The sequence below is a fragment of the Saccopteryx leptura genome, unplaced genomic scaffold (genome assembly GCF_036850995.1).
Source record: "Saccopteryx leptura isolate mSacLep1 unplaced genomic scaffold, mSacLep1_pri_phased_curated manual_scaffold_43, whole genome shotgun sequence".
In the NCBI taxonomy this organism is placed as follows: Eukaryota; Metazoa; Chordata; class Mammalia; order Chiroptera; family Emballonuridae; genus Saccopteryx; species Saccopteryx leptura.
Window position 1 is genome coordinate 338558 of NW_027095725.1, and position 13803 is coordinate 352360.

General features: G+C 43.1%; 1 pseudogene; it reads right to left on the reverse strand.

The window, feature by feature from the left end:
- Positions 1-8233: 8233 nt before the first annotated feature.
- On the reverse strand, positions 8234-13181 carry LOC136387013 (histone-lysine N-methyltransferase PRDM9-like; annotated as a pseudogene).
- Positions 13182-13803: the final 622 nt, after the last annotated feature.

A 13803-nucleotide genomic window follows, 5' to 3' on the forward strand; every position in this document is an offset into this window, starting at 1 on the left:
CCATTACTCTGATGTCATCTCACTTGGTTTATTTTTGTGGGGTTTGGTAGAATGTGGTAACACTGTGAGTTATGTTTCTCTGTTCTACAATTACATTGGTAGTGAAATACATATTTTAGCTTCCTGCTTGAACTTAGGGAGTTATGAGATTTCTTTTATGCAGACCTGTCTCTGTTTGCATTGTATCAGGTTCAACTCCTGCATCTGTCTTGCAGCAAGTGGGGTCAGGCATTTGGCTTCATGTCTGAAGTTTGCTTATGGGGTCTTGGGTACAGATCAAGAGTCTGTCTTCAGATTCTGTGGTCAAATCTGTATTCTGTTGTGCATCTGGTGTCTGAAGCCTCTTTACATATAGCCTTGTGTCCCAGTTCCAGTGTGGGGCCCATGAGCAGCTCCAGTTCTAGGGCATGATGTATGGACTCTGGTGTCCAAGGTGCCGTGTAAGTTTCTGGCATTGGTGTTTTTTAGTCTCAGTTGGCTCTGTAGAGCAGTGTTTGTTGTTCAGTGCCAAGTCCTCTTTTTGGTTTGGGAGTCAGTCCAGTGCTCAGCTTCAGTCGTCTAGAATCTTTTGGGTCCTGATTCTGTCTAAGGGCTCTGCTCAGTACTGGTTGTTATGTTCACATTGGCAAGAAAGTAGATACTAATGGGGAAAGAGATCAAAGTGAATTGGAGATTCTATTCTATAAAATATAATATGTGGGCCCTGCCCACTTGGCTCTGGTGTAGAGCATCAGCTCTACATGTGGAAGTCCTGGGTTTGATTCCGGCCAAGGAACACAGGAGATGTGCAAAATTGGCCTGGGTACTTAGGATGGTTCCAGCTGCAATGGAACAATGTGCCAGATAGGCAGACCATCGCCCCCTAGTGGCCTTGCTGGGTGGATCCTGGTTGGTCGCATGCAGGAGTCTGTCTCTCTGCCTCCCCGCTTCTCATTTCAAAAACATACAAACAAAAACAAACAAAAAATGAAAAATGTGTTTCAGAGAGAAGCCTCTAGATTCCATTTAGTCTTATCTGATAGGAGGCTTCAGTATTCATAGGCTTGATGGCACATTAGAGGAATCCATTTTGTCCTGAGAAGTCCATTGTCCCCTCAGCCCTTTGGCTCAGGATTGGGAGGCATTTCCTTAAGGCACTACTGGCCATGTGAGAGGGGAAACAAGAGGGAAAAGGTTACATTATAGGAGAGGCACCATGGGAGTAAAAAATGGGTGAGAAACACTGACGTTCAGAATCCAGAGTGTTTATGGTCAATAAAGATATCCTTCCCAGCTGAAGAATAGAAACATGGTCCTAATAGAGATCTGGGCCTTTTGTTTGTCATTTTATTCTGCCTTCCTGCTGAGAGAAACACAATGGCCACATTGTGTATTCATCACTCCACATTTCATTAGTTTTCCAAATTTATTCATTCACTTGAGAAAGAGAGAGAGAAGCATTCACTCATTGCTCTAGTTAGTTGTTCCATTTAATTATGTGCTCATTGGTTGCTCCTTTTAGGTGCCTACAATGGGGCTCACACTTGTCATCTTGGCATTTTGGAAAAGGGTATCTGCACTTAGCTACATGGCCAGTGCCACATAGAGTTTTTTTAATGTATTATATTAACTATTATTCAATTGAAATTATTTTATGTTTCCAATTGTGATGCATTTGGGGGTTATTTAGAAAAATTCATTTATACCTTAAATCAGGGGTCCCCAAACATTTTACACATGGAGCCAGTTCACTGTCTCTCAGACTGTTGGAGAGCTGTCACATACAGTGCTCCTCTGCACTGCCCCTTTTGGAAGTGCAGCCATGGCCGGATAAATAGCCTCAGGGGGCTGCATGCGGCCCATGGGCCGCAGTTTGGGGATGCCTGCCTTAAATAATAAGGAGCTCGTAGGCCCCTCTTATTAATATTTTCTAGGTTCATGGCCATGACAGCAAGACACATACTTTATATTCTTTCAAACCATGAAGCTTGTTGAAGGTCACTTTCTGTTGCTTTGTGGTCTCTTTAAATATGTGTGAAGTGTGCTTCTCTGTCACCTTGTGCACATGCCAGTTTCAGAAGAGAACTTAAGTACAAGTACCTTAGTGTTAGACATGAAGACTGCAAGGAGCAGCTTGTTGACCCCTTACCTTATTTCTTCGGTCCAATAGGTTTTGGGGTTTTTTAACAAAAAGTAATCTGTCAGATGTGTCACATGTTCTCAAATTAGCTGCATGTTATTTATGTCACCTTTGTGAACTAAGTTTCTGGCCTGACCTGTGATGGTGCAGTGGATAGAGCATTGATTTGGAATGCTGAGGTTGCCAGTTTGAAACTTGAGGCTTGCTGGGTCAAGGCACATATTAGAGGCAACTCCTCTGAGGTGATGCTTCCTGCTCATTCCCCCTTTCTATCTCTTCTGTCTTTTCTCTAAAATCAATCAATAACTTTTTTCAGAATATCTTAGATTTTGTAATTCAGTTTTTGGAAGTGATCTGTACCCCCAGTATGACCTCATTGTCTTGTATTTTTGGGAATTGCTGCGGACAAGTGCAGCTCCTAATAATGGTGCAGAATTAAGGAGACATACTCATCAAGAAAAAATGGGACCGGGAGAAATCTTCAAATGCTGATGGCAATATCCAAGTGCCCCATAGCCCCAGTCTGCTTGATTATATAGCCATATGCAAATCAAGGAAGTCCTTGATACAAAGTTACACATCCAAGGCTAAAACAGAAACTCTCCCAAGGCATAAACAGGATGCATTAATGAAATCTAACAACATCTGAAAACAAACAAAGAGTCAGAGTAAGGGCATGTAAATTGCTTCCAGCAACCCAAGGAAACAAGTGAAGTGGTTGCAAATACTCAGCATCACAGCCAATATGGAAGTGGAGGGGGGAGAACTTAGCCTTTTGCTAAGCCTCAAATCTACAATGTCTTTCTGCCATTTATAGTCCACAACAGGGAATATCAGTTCCTCTTGAGCATTTACTACACATTGACTATCCCTTGTTATTTCACTTGATTATTAGCCCACCTGCTAGAACTTTCAAAGTATAAGGACATTTTTTATTTAATTCCCCACAGTGTAGATGAGCCAGGCATGTGACATGAATAGCTGGTGCACTAAGTCCTGTAGAGTCCTGCAGCTGAGATCATGAACATGTGTTGGCTAAGGGTAAGCTTTATTTCTATTCCGTCTGTCAGTTTCTTGATTTATTTTTGAGGGTTTGGTAGAATGTGGTAGTGCTGCTAGTGATTTTTCTGTATTCTACATTTACATTGGTAGTGAAATATATTGTGAAGCTCACTGCTTGGACTTAGGGAGTCATGAGATGTCCTTTATGGAGTCCTGGCTGTGTTTGCATTGTGAGTATCAGGTTCAGCTCCTGCATCTGTCATGCAGTAAGTAGGGTCAGTCATTTGGCTCCATGTCAGAAGTTCAGTTATGGGGTCTTGGGTACAGATCAGAAGTCTGTCTCCAGGGTTTGTTGTTGAATCTGTATTCTGCTGTGCACCTGGGGTTCTTTTGCATGTAGCCTTGTATTTGAGTTCCAGTGTGGGGCCCACAAGCAGCTCCAGTTCTAGGGTATGATGTATGGACTCTGGTGTCCAAAGTGCAATGTCAGTTTCTGGCATGGGTGTGTCCTAGTCTCGGTTGGGTCTGTAGACGAGTGTTTTGTGCCAAGTCCCCTTTTTGGTTTGGGGGTTGAACCATTGCTCACTTTAAGCCATCTAGGGTTCATGGGGCCCAGATTTGTCTAAGGACTCTGGTGTCTGTTCAGTAATAATTGTTGTGTTCATGTAAGCAGGAAGGTAGATATGGATAGGGAAAGAGAGCCAAGTGAATGGGAGATTCTATTCTATAAAACTCAGAATACCTGCTCCAGGGAGAAGTCTCAAGGTTCCACTTAGTCAAATCTGATAGAAGGCTGCAATATTCATAGGCTTGATGGCACATTAGAGAAATCCGTTGTGTTCTGAGCTGTCCATTATCTCCTCAGCCCTCTGGTTCAGGTTTGGGAGGAGTTTCCTTAAGGCACTGCTGGCCAGGTGAGAGGGGAAGCAAGAGGGAAATGGTTCCTGTGTCAGAGAGGCACCATGGGAGGCAGAAATGGGTGGGAAACACTGTGAGGTGCAGAATTAGATTGTTGATAACTAAAAATGATAGTCTTTTCTAGGTGAAAAATAGAAACATGGTCAAAGAGATACTTGGAATTTTTTTTTCTTTTCTTTTTTTTCTGCCTTTCTGTTGAGAGAAATACACTAGGTATGTTGCAGATTTATCACATCTTTTTCCATTAGATTTTTATATTTTTTACATTGATTTGAGAGAGGAGCATGAAATAATTTCTTGGTCACTTCTCTTAGGTGCTGAGACCTGTGACAAAACCCACAATCTTGGCACACAGGGAGGGCACTCCATGCACTGAACCATCTAGTCAGGGCACCATAGGTTTTTTAAAATTACTATCTTTCAGTTGATAAAATTATTTTAGAATTCCAATTTCATTGTATGTTACAGGTTATTTAATATTGTATTTTATATTTGTAAGTATAAGGACTTCCTGGTTTATCTGTTACTAATGATTTAAAGGTTAACTCTCATGAGAAGAGGAAAAATGGGCTATGTAATTTCAAATCTTTGAAGTTTTTTGCCACTTGCTTTCTAGTGCAATGTGGTCCCTTTTAAATGTGTCCTCCATCTGTGTCTCTGCTTTTTGGTCATGTGCATCTTGGGAACAAGACCTCGGTGGTGGTCATGAGGAACTGGGGTGGGTGCAGTACATTATCTGTCAGTGGTTGTATTGCAGGAATCAAAGGAGGACAAAAATGCCCAGACAATTTGATGAAGGAAGTAGGATTTATTTAGCTAGTGGAGCAGTGTGACTCCCAAAGAGGCAACCAAACACGTGCTCCCCAAAGTTAGATTTCTTACATCTTACATACCTTTTATCAAATACAGGTTTTCATGCAAGGGGCTCGTGATCCCGTTGTCTAGAGGTACATGTCTCATGACTCCAGGATGGGAGGGTGGATTTAGGTGAAATCAGAGAATGTGTTGGAATTTTTAATTAAGATATGAAACATTGTTTCTTAAAAGCTTTTGAGAAAAGGGGAAGGGGTTTTCAGATAAATTCTATCTTCTTTGCTCTGTGTATCAAGTGGCCCCATGCACCCTTTCAGAGAAGTATAGGACAGTGATGGGCAGTCTTTTGAGCTTGGTTTGTCAAAATTTGCCAAAAAATTGAGCATAACTCGGGTGGTGTGTCACTTCAAGAAAAAGGGCCTAACCAGAAGTTCCAGAACTAGAGGCTCTGTGCCAGAGTTCTGTTGTTTTGGCCTACAGACCTCCGGCACAGAGTGTCTACACTGCAGCAAGTGCTTTATCTTTGGCTACTGCAACTGGTCATTCAGGAGCCGAGGATAAAACGTCCTTCTCAGCATGCATCCCAATGCTTCTCTGGTATGCAGCAGCGTGTCATCAGAAATGGCTATGCATGTCAGTGCTGACACGCATGTCATAGGTTTTCCATCATGGCTATAGAAAATAGTTAATCTAGAACTGTCTGACTCAGTTATCCATGCAGGCTCCCTTCTGTTGCATGAGTCTTGTTTCTTTCTCCTCAGTGAAGAGGGGACCTGTCCCTCCTTCCTCAGGTGGTCCACTTATCTGCTTATGTTAAGTAAGTTTTTTATCTCTACTGATTTTTTTGTGTGTGGTAATCTATTGGTTCCAAAAAAGGTATTTTCTATTCCTAAATGAGAGTTGGATGAAATTTATGGTTATGCCCTGGCCAGGAAGCTTAGTTATTAGAGTGTCATTCTGATACACCAAGGTCATAGGCTTAATCCTTAGGAGACATCTAAGAAATAATGAATGCATGAGAACATCGGTACTATCATATTTGGAGTTTAGCTCTTCTAACAGGTGTGAGTGCCATACTATAGTAGTCTGAATTTGCCATTTCTTAATAATATATCAGGCAGAGCTTATTTTTACAAGGTTAGATACTTAGTCTTGTTGAAATAAGAAACATGAAAACTGGGAGTTTTTAAGATTATCCAAACCAAAATGACTCCAACTGTTTTGAATGAAGATCTCTAATCCTGCAGACTGATAGTTTAGCAATTTCTATTTCATATATTTATTTTTAAAACTCATTTTGGAGAGTGGAGATAGAGAGATGAGAGAAAGGGAGGAGCAAGAAGCATCAACTTTCATCTATGCCTTAATCAGGCAAGTCTAGCCTTTTTGTTTATTTATTTTATTCACGACAGAGTGTGGAGAGAGAGAAGCAATTCTTTTTTTGTGAGAGAGACAGAGGGACAGATAGTGACAGACAAAAAGAGAATGAGATGAGAAGCATCAGTTTTTTGTTGGGGCACCTTATTTGTTCATTGATTGCTCTCTCATGTGTGCCTTGATCAGGAGGCTACAGCACGAGTGACTCCTTGCTCAAGCCAGCAACCTTGGGTTTCAAGCCAGTGACCATGGGGGTCATGTCTATGATTCCACACTCAAGGCTACAACACCGCATTCAAGCTTGTGAGCCTGTGCTCAAACCAGCGACCTTGGGGTTTTGAACTTGGGTCCTCTCCATCTTAGTCCAATGCTCTATGCACTGCACCACTGCCTGGTCAAGCACCATTCCCATTTTATAGATTAAAAAACAGGCACAGAGAAGTTGAGAATCTAGCCTTAGGTCACACAGCTGGTGAGAGCAGAGCAGAGATTCAAACCCACTATGGAATGATCTGGAGTCCATGTGGTGTATACCATGAGATTCTCACCCTGAAGGGACAGTGAAGAGAGAGTGATGGAGACCAGGTGCCCAGACAGAGCCAGGCACATGGACATGCACATATTTCTCCCTGGTTTTCACCACTGGAACAACAGAGGTCAGAGAAATCCAGGACAAGAACCAAGAGAATCCAAGTAAGGAGGGTGATGAGCCTACTAGGAGAAAAGGCTCCACTTCCTGGAAGTCAAGGAAATTCCTTTCCCTAGTGAGACTGTCTCAAATCCCTCTCACTGAGCAGTAACCTAAGTAGATTAACTCCAGCCTTCCACATTTCCAGGGTTGAGTTTCTGTGTCTGACAGTGTAAGCTCTCTGTGCCCTCTGGAAACTCTCTGCTTTCAGTGATAGAGAGGGGGGAATGAGGTATGTGGGCATCATAGTTTTATAAAGATAAGATTTATTAGAACAGGAGGCCAAGAGACCATGGAGGAGATTGGTGTTGACATTCCCATAACACTTAAGAAACCATTTGTCAAGCTCATCTCTTGTCATGAAAGTGAAGAACTTGTTTAATCAGTTAATTCTTTACTAATTACAGTCTTAGGAGGGTAAGGGGTCAGTAGCCTTCCTCTAAAGTCCCATCAGAGCTGAAGTATGACCTATGTGGTGGCTATGGCTGTAGAGATGCAAGTTAATGCTAATGACTCATTCACCCTCCTTGCAAACATAGGGCTTCTCCCCTGAGTGTGTTCTCTGGTGTGTGAGAAGATTTGACTTCTGTAAAAAGCATCTCTCACACTTTCTGCAAACACAGGGCTTCTCCCCTGAGTGTGTCCTCTGGCGTCTGAGGAGATGTGACTTTTTTTTTTCTGTATTTTTCTGGCCAGAAACGGGGAGAGACAGTCAGACAGACTCCCGCATGCACCCGACCGGGATCCACCTGGCACGCCCACTAGGGGGCGATGCTCTGCCCCTCTGAGGCATCGCTCTGTTGTGACCAGAGCCACTCTAGCACCTGGGGCAGAGGCCGAGGAGCCATCCCCAGCTCCCGGGCCATCTTTGCTCCAGTGGAGCCTCAGCTGCGGGAGGGGAAGAGAGAGACAGAGAGGAAGGAGAGGGGGAGGGATGGAGAAGCAGATGGGCACTTCTCCTGTGTGCCCTGACCGGGAATTGAACCCAGGACCTCTGCACGCCAAGCCGATGCTCTACCACTGAGCCAACCAGCCAGGGCCGAGATGTGACTTTTGTGTAAATCCTTGCTCACACTCCCTGCAAACATAGGGCTTCTCCCCAGAGTGTGTCCTTTGGTGTCTGAGGAGAGTTGACTTCATTGAAAAGCCTCGCTTATACTCTCTGAAAACATAGGGCTTCTCCCCTGAGTGTGTCCTTTGATGTGTGAGGAGAGTTGACTTCTGTGTGAAGCCTCGCTCACACTCCCTGCAAACATAGGGCTTCTCCTCTGAGTGTATTCTCTGGTGTCTGAGGAGATGTGACTTTCGTGTAATGCTCACTCACATTCCCTGCAAACATAGGGCTTCTCCCCTGAGTGTGTCTTCTGGTGTCTGAGGAGAGTTGACTTCTGTGAAAATTCTTGCTCACACTCCCTGCAAACATAGGGCTTCTCCCCTGAGTGTGATCTCTGGTGTGTGAGAAGATGTGACTTCTGTGTAAACCCTCGCTCACACTCTCTGCAAACATAGGGCTTCTCCCCTGAGTGTGTACTCTGGTGTCTAAGGAGATGTGACTGCTGTGTAAAGCTTCGCTCACACTCCCTGCAAACATAAGTCTTCTTCCCTGAGTGTGTCCTCTGGTGTCTGAGGAGATGTAATTCATCATCAAAGCCTTGCTCACACTCTCCATACTTGACAGCTACAATTCTCGACATTCCTACTCCCATAGACAGTTTTTCTGTGTCCACAGAATACACGTTGTGGACTCTGCTGGGCACTTTCTGCATCATTTTCTCTTGCTCACTAGAGCTTCCCAGGTGTCCTTTGGGAGGTTTAAAAAAGACCCTTGAAATCCTCCTCTGCTTGGTCCTTTTAAGCAAATGTTTGGACTTTTCCTTGACCTTTTGACCTTCAGCTTTGTCATCCCAGTTGTGTGTATCAGTATGTTGCTGATGCTGATTTGAATCTTCTGGGCAGAAATCCTCTGATTGGAGGTGTTCTCTTGCAGATGTTCCTGGAAAAATTTGAGAGGGGTGATTGCGTCCCACATGTTGACTAAGGAATTTCTGACAGGAGAAGGCCAGAGAGCAGGAGTGACATGGGTGTATCTCTCACTGTCATTCTGCTGAAAGAGAAAATTTTGGTCAGGACAGATGTTTACAAGGCTGCCTGGGTCATATGTTTTGTTAAGACCTGTCCCACGAGTCATTCTTATAGGGTTGACAGTATAATCTCTGTCTCCCACAAAGTGTTTCTTTACAGTCCATTTTCTTTTTTGATTTTTATGTACTATATCTTTTTTAGACCTCCAGAAAGCCCTTATCAAGGGTCCTTTTTATGCATTGCCACATGAGGGACTGTCAAGTAGCATCAGGGGCTCTTTCACCCCTTGTAGGGATGAAACAATGCTGACCTTTTCTATATACATGTAGCTTTTAACACAGTTATTTAGAAAGACCACTGGCCCCAACTAGGAATTGTTTCCCTGATAGTTTCCCACAGATGACAAACTAAAAACATGTCCTTTTTCAAGCTTCACATAAAATATTCATAGTTGATTTTATTCAGTGTCAGCCCATTTCATATACAATGGTAAGTCCTGTTTCAAAATATTTCCCCAAACATACTTTTTAAAAATTTATTGATTTTAGAGAGACAAAAAGTGGAGGAGGAAGAAAAAGAAGATGAAGAGGATGAGGAGAAAAAAGAAGAAGAAGAAAGAGAGAGAAATTTATTCTTTGTTCTACCTACATATGCAGTCATTGGTCATTTATATGTGGTCTGACCCGGCTCAACTTTGGTATTACAGGATGGTGCTCTAACCAACTGAGTTAACCAGCCAGGGTCCCCAGTCATACTTCTTACATTGCTGACTCCTATCTTTCTCCAGCTAATCCACAATCCTCTCTCAGTTGGAGATAAAGAAATCTCTGAGAGGATTCCCCACAAAAGTGTATTCTCCAAAAATTAACAAAGCAAATCTTAGAGAATAAGCCTCCCTATAGCCGAGAACAGCAAAACCATCCCACCTCACTCAGGAAGGTCCCCAGTGTCTCAGCTTGGATCACAGCACTGCATTTTAGGCTTCTGAGCATCTATTGAAACTCTGCTGTTACCCTATACACTAGACAAGGGTGGACCTCAGAAAACTGGCCCATGCCAGTTTTCCAAGTGGATAGAGTGTTGGTGAGCATGTGGACATCCCAGGTTTGAATTCCAGTCAGGGCACACACGAAAAGCAACTATATTCTTCTCTTCTCCTCCCTCTCCCCCTTCTCTCTCCTTTCCCTTCCCACAGCCAGTGGCTCGATTGGTTTGATTATCAGCCTGATAGCTCAGTTGATTCAAGTGTTGACCTCAGGCACTGAGGATAGCTCAGTTGGTCTGAGCATGGACCTCAGACTGGGGTTGCTAGGTGGACCCTGGTTGGGGCATATGAAGAAATCTGTCTATCTCCCTTCCATTCACTTAAAAAAATTAAATAAAAAACAAAACAATATAAAGATTTAACCTAAGAATCAAAGGCATATGAAATAAATTTTTAATTTCTGAAGCATCTGATTTGAAATCTTACTGACTTTAGAGCATACCATAAAAATTTCTAAAACGAGTTCTCTTTTTTCATTTTGAAGAACAGTTGTGCCCACCTCTAGTTGCTGTGAGCTCTCTCTTCTCCTTGCTGCCGCACTTAATACCCAGCTTCTGGCCATACTCGTCACCATAGCAGACTATCAGCTCACAGTCTGGCTTGATGACCTGGAAGGTTTGGTAGAAAATCTGCCCATGATACTGAAAGGCCACCAGGTTCTGCTCTTCATCATCCTGGGCACAGTTCACATACCTGGGATTGAGGCAGGTAAAAAAAAGAAACCTACAGGCAATGAGTTCTTACTACCTCTCAGATCCATGTCCAGCTCTGCACCTGACACTCAGGCTCTGATATCACTCACTCCCACAGTACTCCCGGAGAACCTCCTGTTCAAAATCTGAGCCTGTCACAATGTTGTACGACTTCCTATCTCCAGGTCCTGCTTATGGTGTTCATCCTTCCTAATACCATTTTCCAAAGCCAATTCCAGATGTAACTTCTACCCTGATTGGCCATAAACCCCAGTGACCTCTAGCTTTTCCAAACTAACTCAGGTTGTTTTACATCACATAACTTGCTACTTGATGTTGGACTTTGTGTCTAGATTAGTTCACATCATTCAATACTGAGCCCAAGTCCATCTTTTCTTGAGAGGCCTTTCTCCATTCTCCTCACATTTTATTTAGGCAGCATTTGATGCCTCACCCAGGTGCCAACATAAACTTGGAGGTCTCCCTGCACCACTGAAGTGAGAAACAAAGAGGTAGACAAAGTCCCGCATGAGTCTGACCATGATCCACCCGACATGCCCATGAGGGGGCAATGCTCAGCCCATCTGGGGTGTTGCTTTGCTTCAACCAGAGCCATTCTAGTGCCTGAGGTGGAAGCCATGGAGCCATTTTTAGCGCCCAGGCCAACTTTGCTCCAATAGAGCCTTAACTGTGGGAGGGGAAGAGAGATAAAGAAGTTGGGGAAGACAAAAAAGCAGATGAGTGTTTCTCTGTGCCCTAGCTGGAAATCAAATCCTGAACTTCCACAGTCAGGCTGATGCTCTACCGCTGGGCCAACTGATCAGGACTTGGAGGTCTATTTGTCTTAGAAAAATCATAAAGAACAATAATAGCTTCTTCACATTCTGTAGCATCTGATAAAGAGCCCCTCAGGAAGTGGCCAATTATCATTGCTCTGCAGGCTTCAGAACTCAGTTCTAGTTAGAACTGAGACTGGGATCATTTGCTGCCCTCACAGGTTTAGGCTTTCCTGATTTAGATATCCTGGCACTGTGCACTTCTCAAAAAAAAAAGTTATAGTCAAACATTTCTAAAATTAATTGTTTCACTCTGTCTGCAATTTGTTTTCTATAAGAAGATGTGTTATATGATCTTTTTAAATAATGAATACCTTCCTCTAAACTGGAACATAGTAAGGGCTTGCTTAAATAATGTTCATTAGGTCAATTAAAGTGTAATCCAGGCCCTCAAAATTTTTTACCTAGTGCCTAAATTTTGTCTAGCATAAAGATTTATATTTTAAAAACATATGCTATATTTTTATCTTTTTTATCTAAATACCTCCTGCTTTGAAAGAGTACCGAATGGAGAAAAAAGAACAGAGGATTGAGGGAGACCATTGAGGGAGGCATGATGAGAAGAAAGATGTATGGGCCTGAGAGGGACGAGTGTTCTCTCTGACTCCCTGAAACTTCTTGGCCTTACCTCATCCAGTTGGCCCAGGATTCATCCTTCCCATCCACATACTCATGGCAGTTTCTCCCTTTGGTGATCTGTATTTCAGGAAAAAAATATAAAGACTTTTTCTGAATGAGAATGTAATAGAGAAATTATTTTATCCTACTGTCAACAAAGCTCTTTCAGCTTGTATGCATTGCCATCATGACCACATGATATTTTTCTTACTCATCACATCTGAGTTGAACTGTCCACTCAGGTCTAAGAGGAGGCATTCTTTTGTGTCTGTACCACTTTGCTCCCATTTAACCTCTGACACTTATCAGGAGTTTCATAGGTGCAAAATTCACTTGTACCCAGAACTAACCATATTGTCTCCACCCATGTCTTAGTATGTAGAAGGGAAGGTTCCACCAAGCCATGGGAGGGATGTGGGAAGTCACAAGACAGGGAGAGGTAAATGCTTCTCACCATCCAGGAGTATCCATTGTTGCCTGCCGCTTCATCTTCTGTGATCTGGCCCTCATAAGGGCCAAAGTGAAGACCCTCTGGAAGAGCAGATGCCTCGTTCCACACTCCAAGCCCAGCCTCAGGGATGCCCGGTGCTCTAATTCTCAACCCAGGGGGCAGAGTGAGGGATGCGTGGTTTGGATGCCCCTTATTCACTGCACTGTCTTTTACAAATGTAGGGGGCCCATGCAGGTCACAACTGTCAATGAAGAAGTTCTGACACTTCTCACAATCTGGGGGTGAGAGCAACAGGGATTAGGGAAGATGTAGTGCATGTTCCTGGACATATAGAGCTTCAGAGAGAGCCCAGGCACTCACATTATTGAGCCTCTATTCTGTAGGGCAAGTCCATAGAGAATGGAATGCTTAAATGACCAGACAATATTATTGTTTGAAGAGATAACATGCTTCTGAGGGTCACTTACAGAGGTAGTCATCATCCTGGGGCTTGCTGTCCTCTTGGTGCACATGGCCTTTTCTTTCTTGTAGACTATACATCTTTACTTCAGTCTCCTTTCTCGTGAGTTCTAAGTTGGAGAAGAATGAGTTGAATGGAGGCTGGAGTGTTAGTCCCTATGTTATCAGAAAACACACAGTCTCCTCTCATCAAATTATCACATGTCCTTCTATATACTCTGGTATTTTCCTTTGTAAAATATTGGCTCAGAGAGCCTCTATAATAGTAAGCCTCTACACTGACTACAGATGACCAATGCAATATTTGTTTTTATATCTTCCCATTATAAGGTTTAACTTCCCTACATTTAATTATTCATAAAATATTTATTAAGGGCACAGTATATGTAAGGCATTTAGGAAAGGCCTTGCTGTACAACACCAACAGCATATGGTTGCTATTCTCAGAGATGTATTTATTGGACAACGTGTATGTGTCAGTTATTTTACATTGAATTTAAGCCCTAGCCAGTGGCTCAGTGGATAGAGTGTTTGCCCAGTGTATGTCCTGGGTGTGATTTTGGTCAGGGTACATAGGAGAAGCGAACATCTTCTCCACCCCTTTGTCTTTCCTTTTTCTCCCTCTTCCATTCCTGCAGCCAGTTCCTCAATTGTTTTGAGTATTGGCCCTGGGAGCTGAAGATGGCTCAGTTAGCCAGAGCAC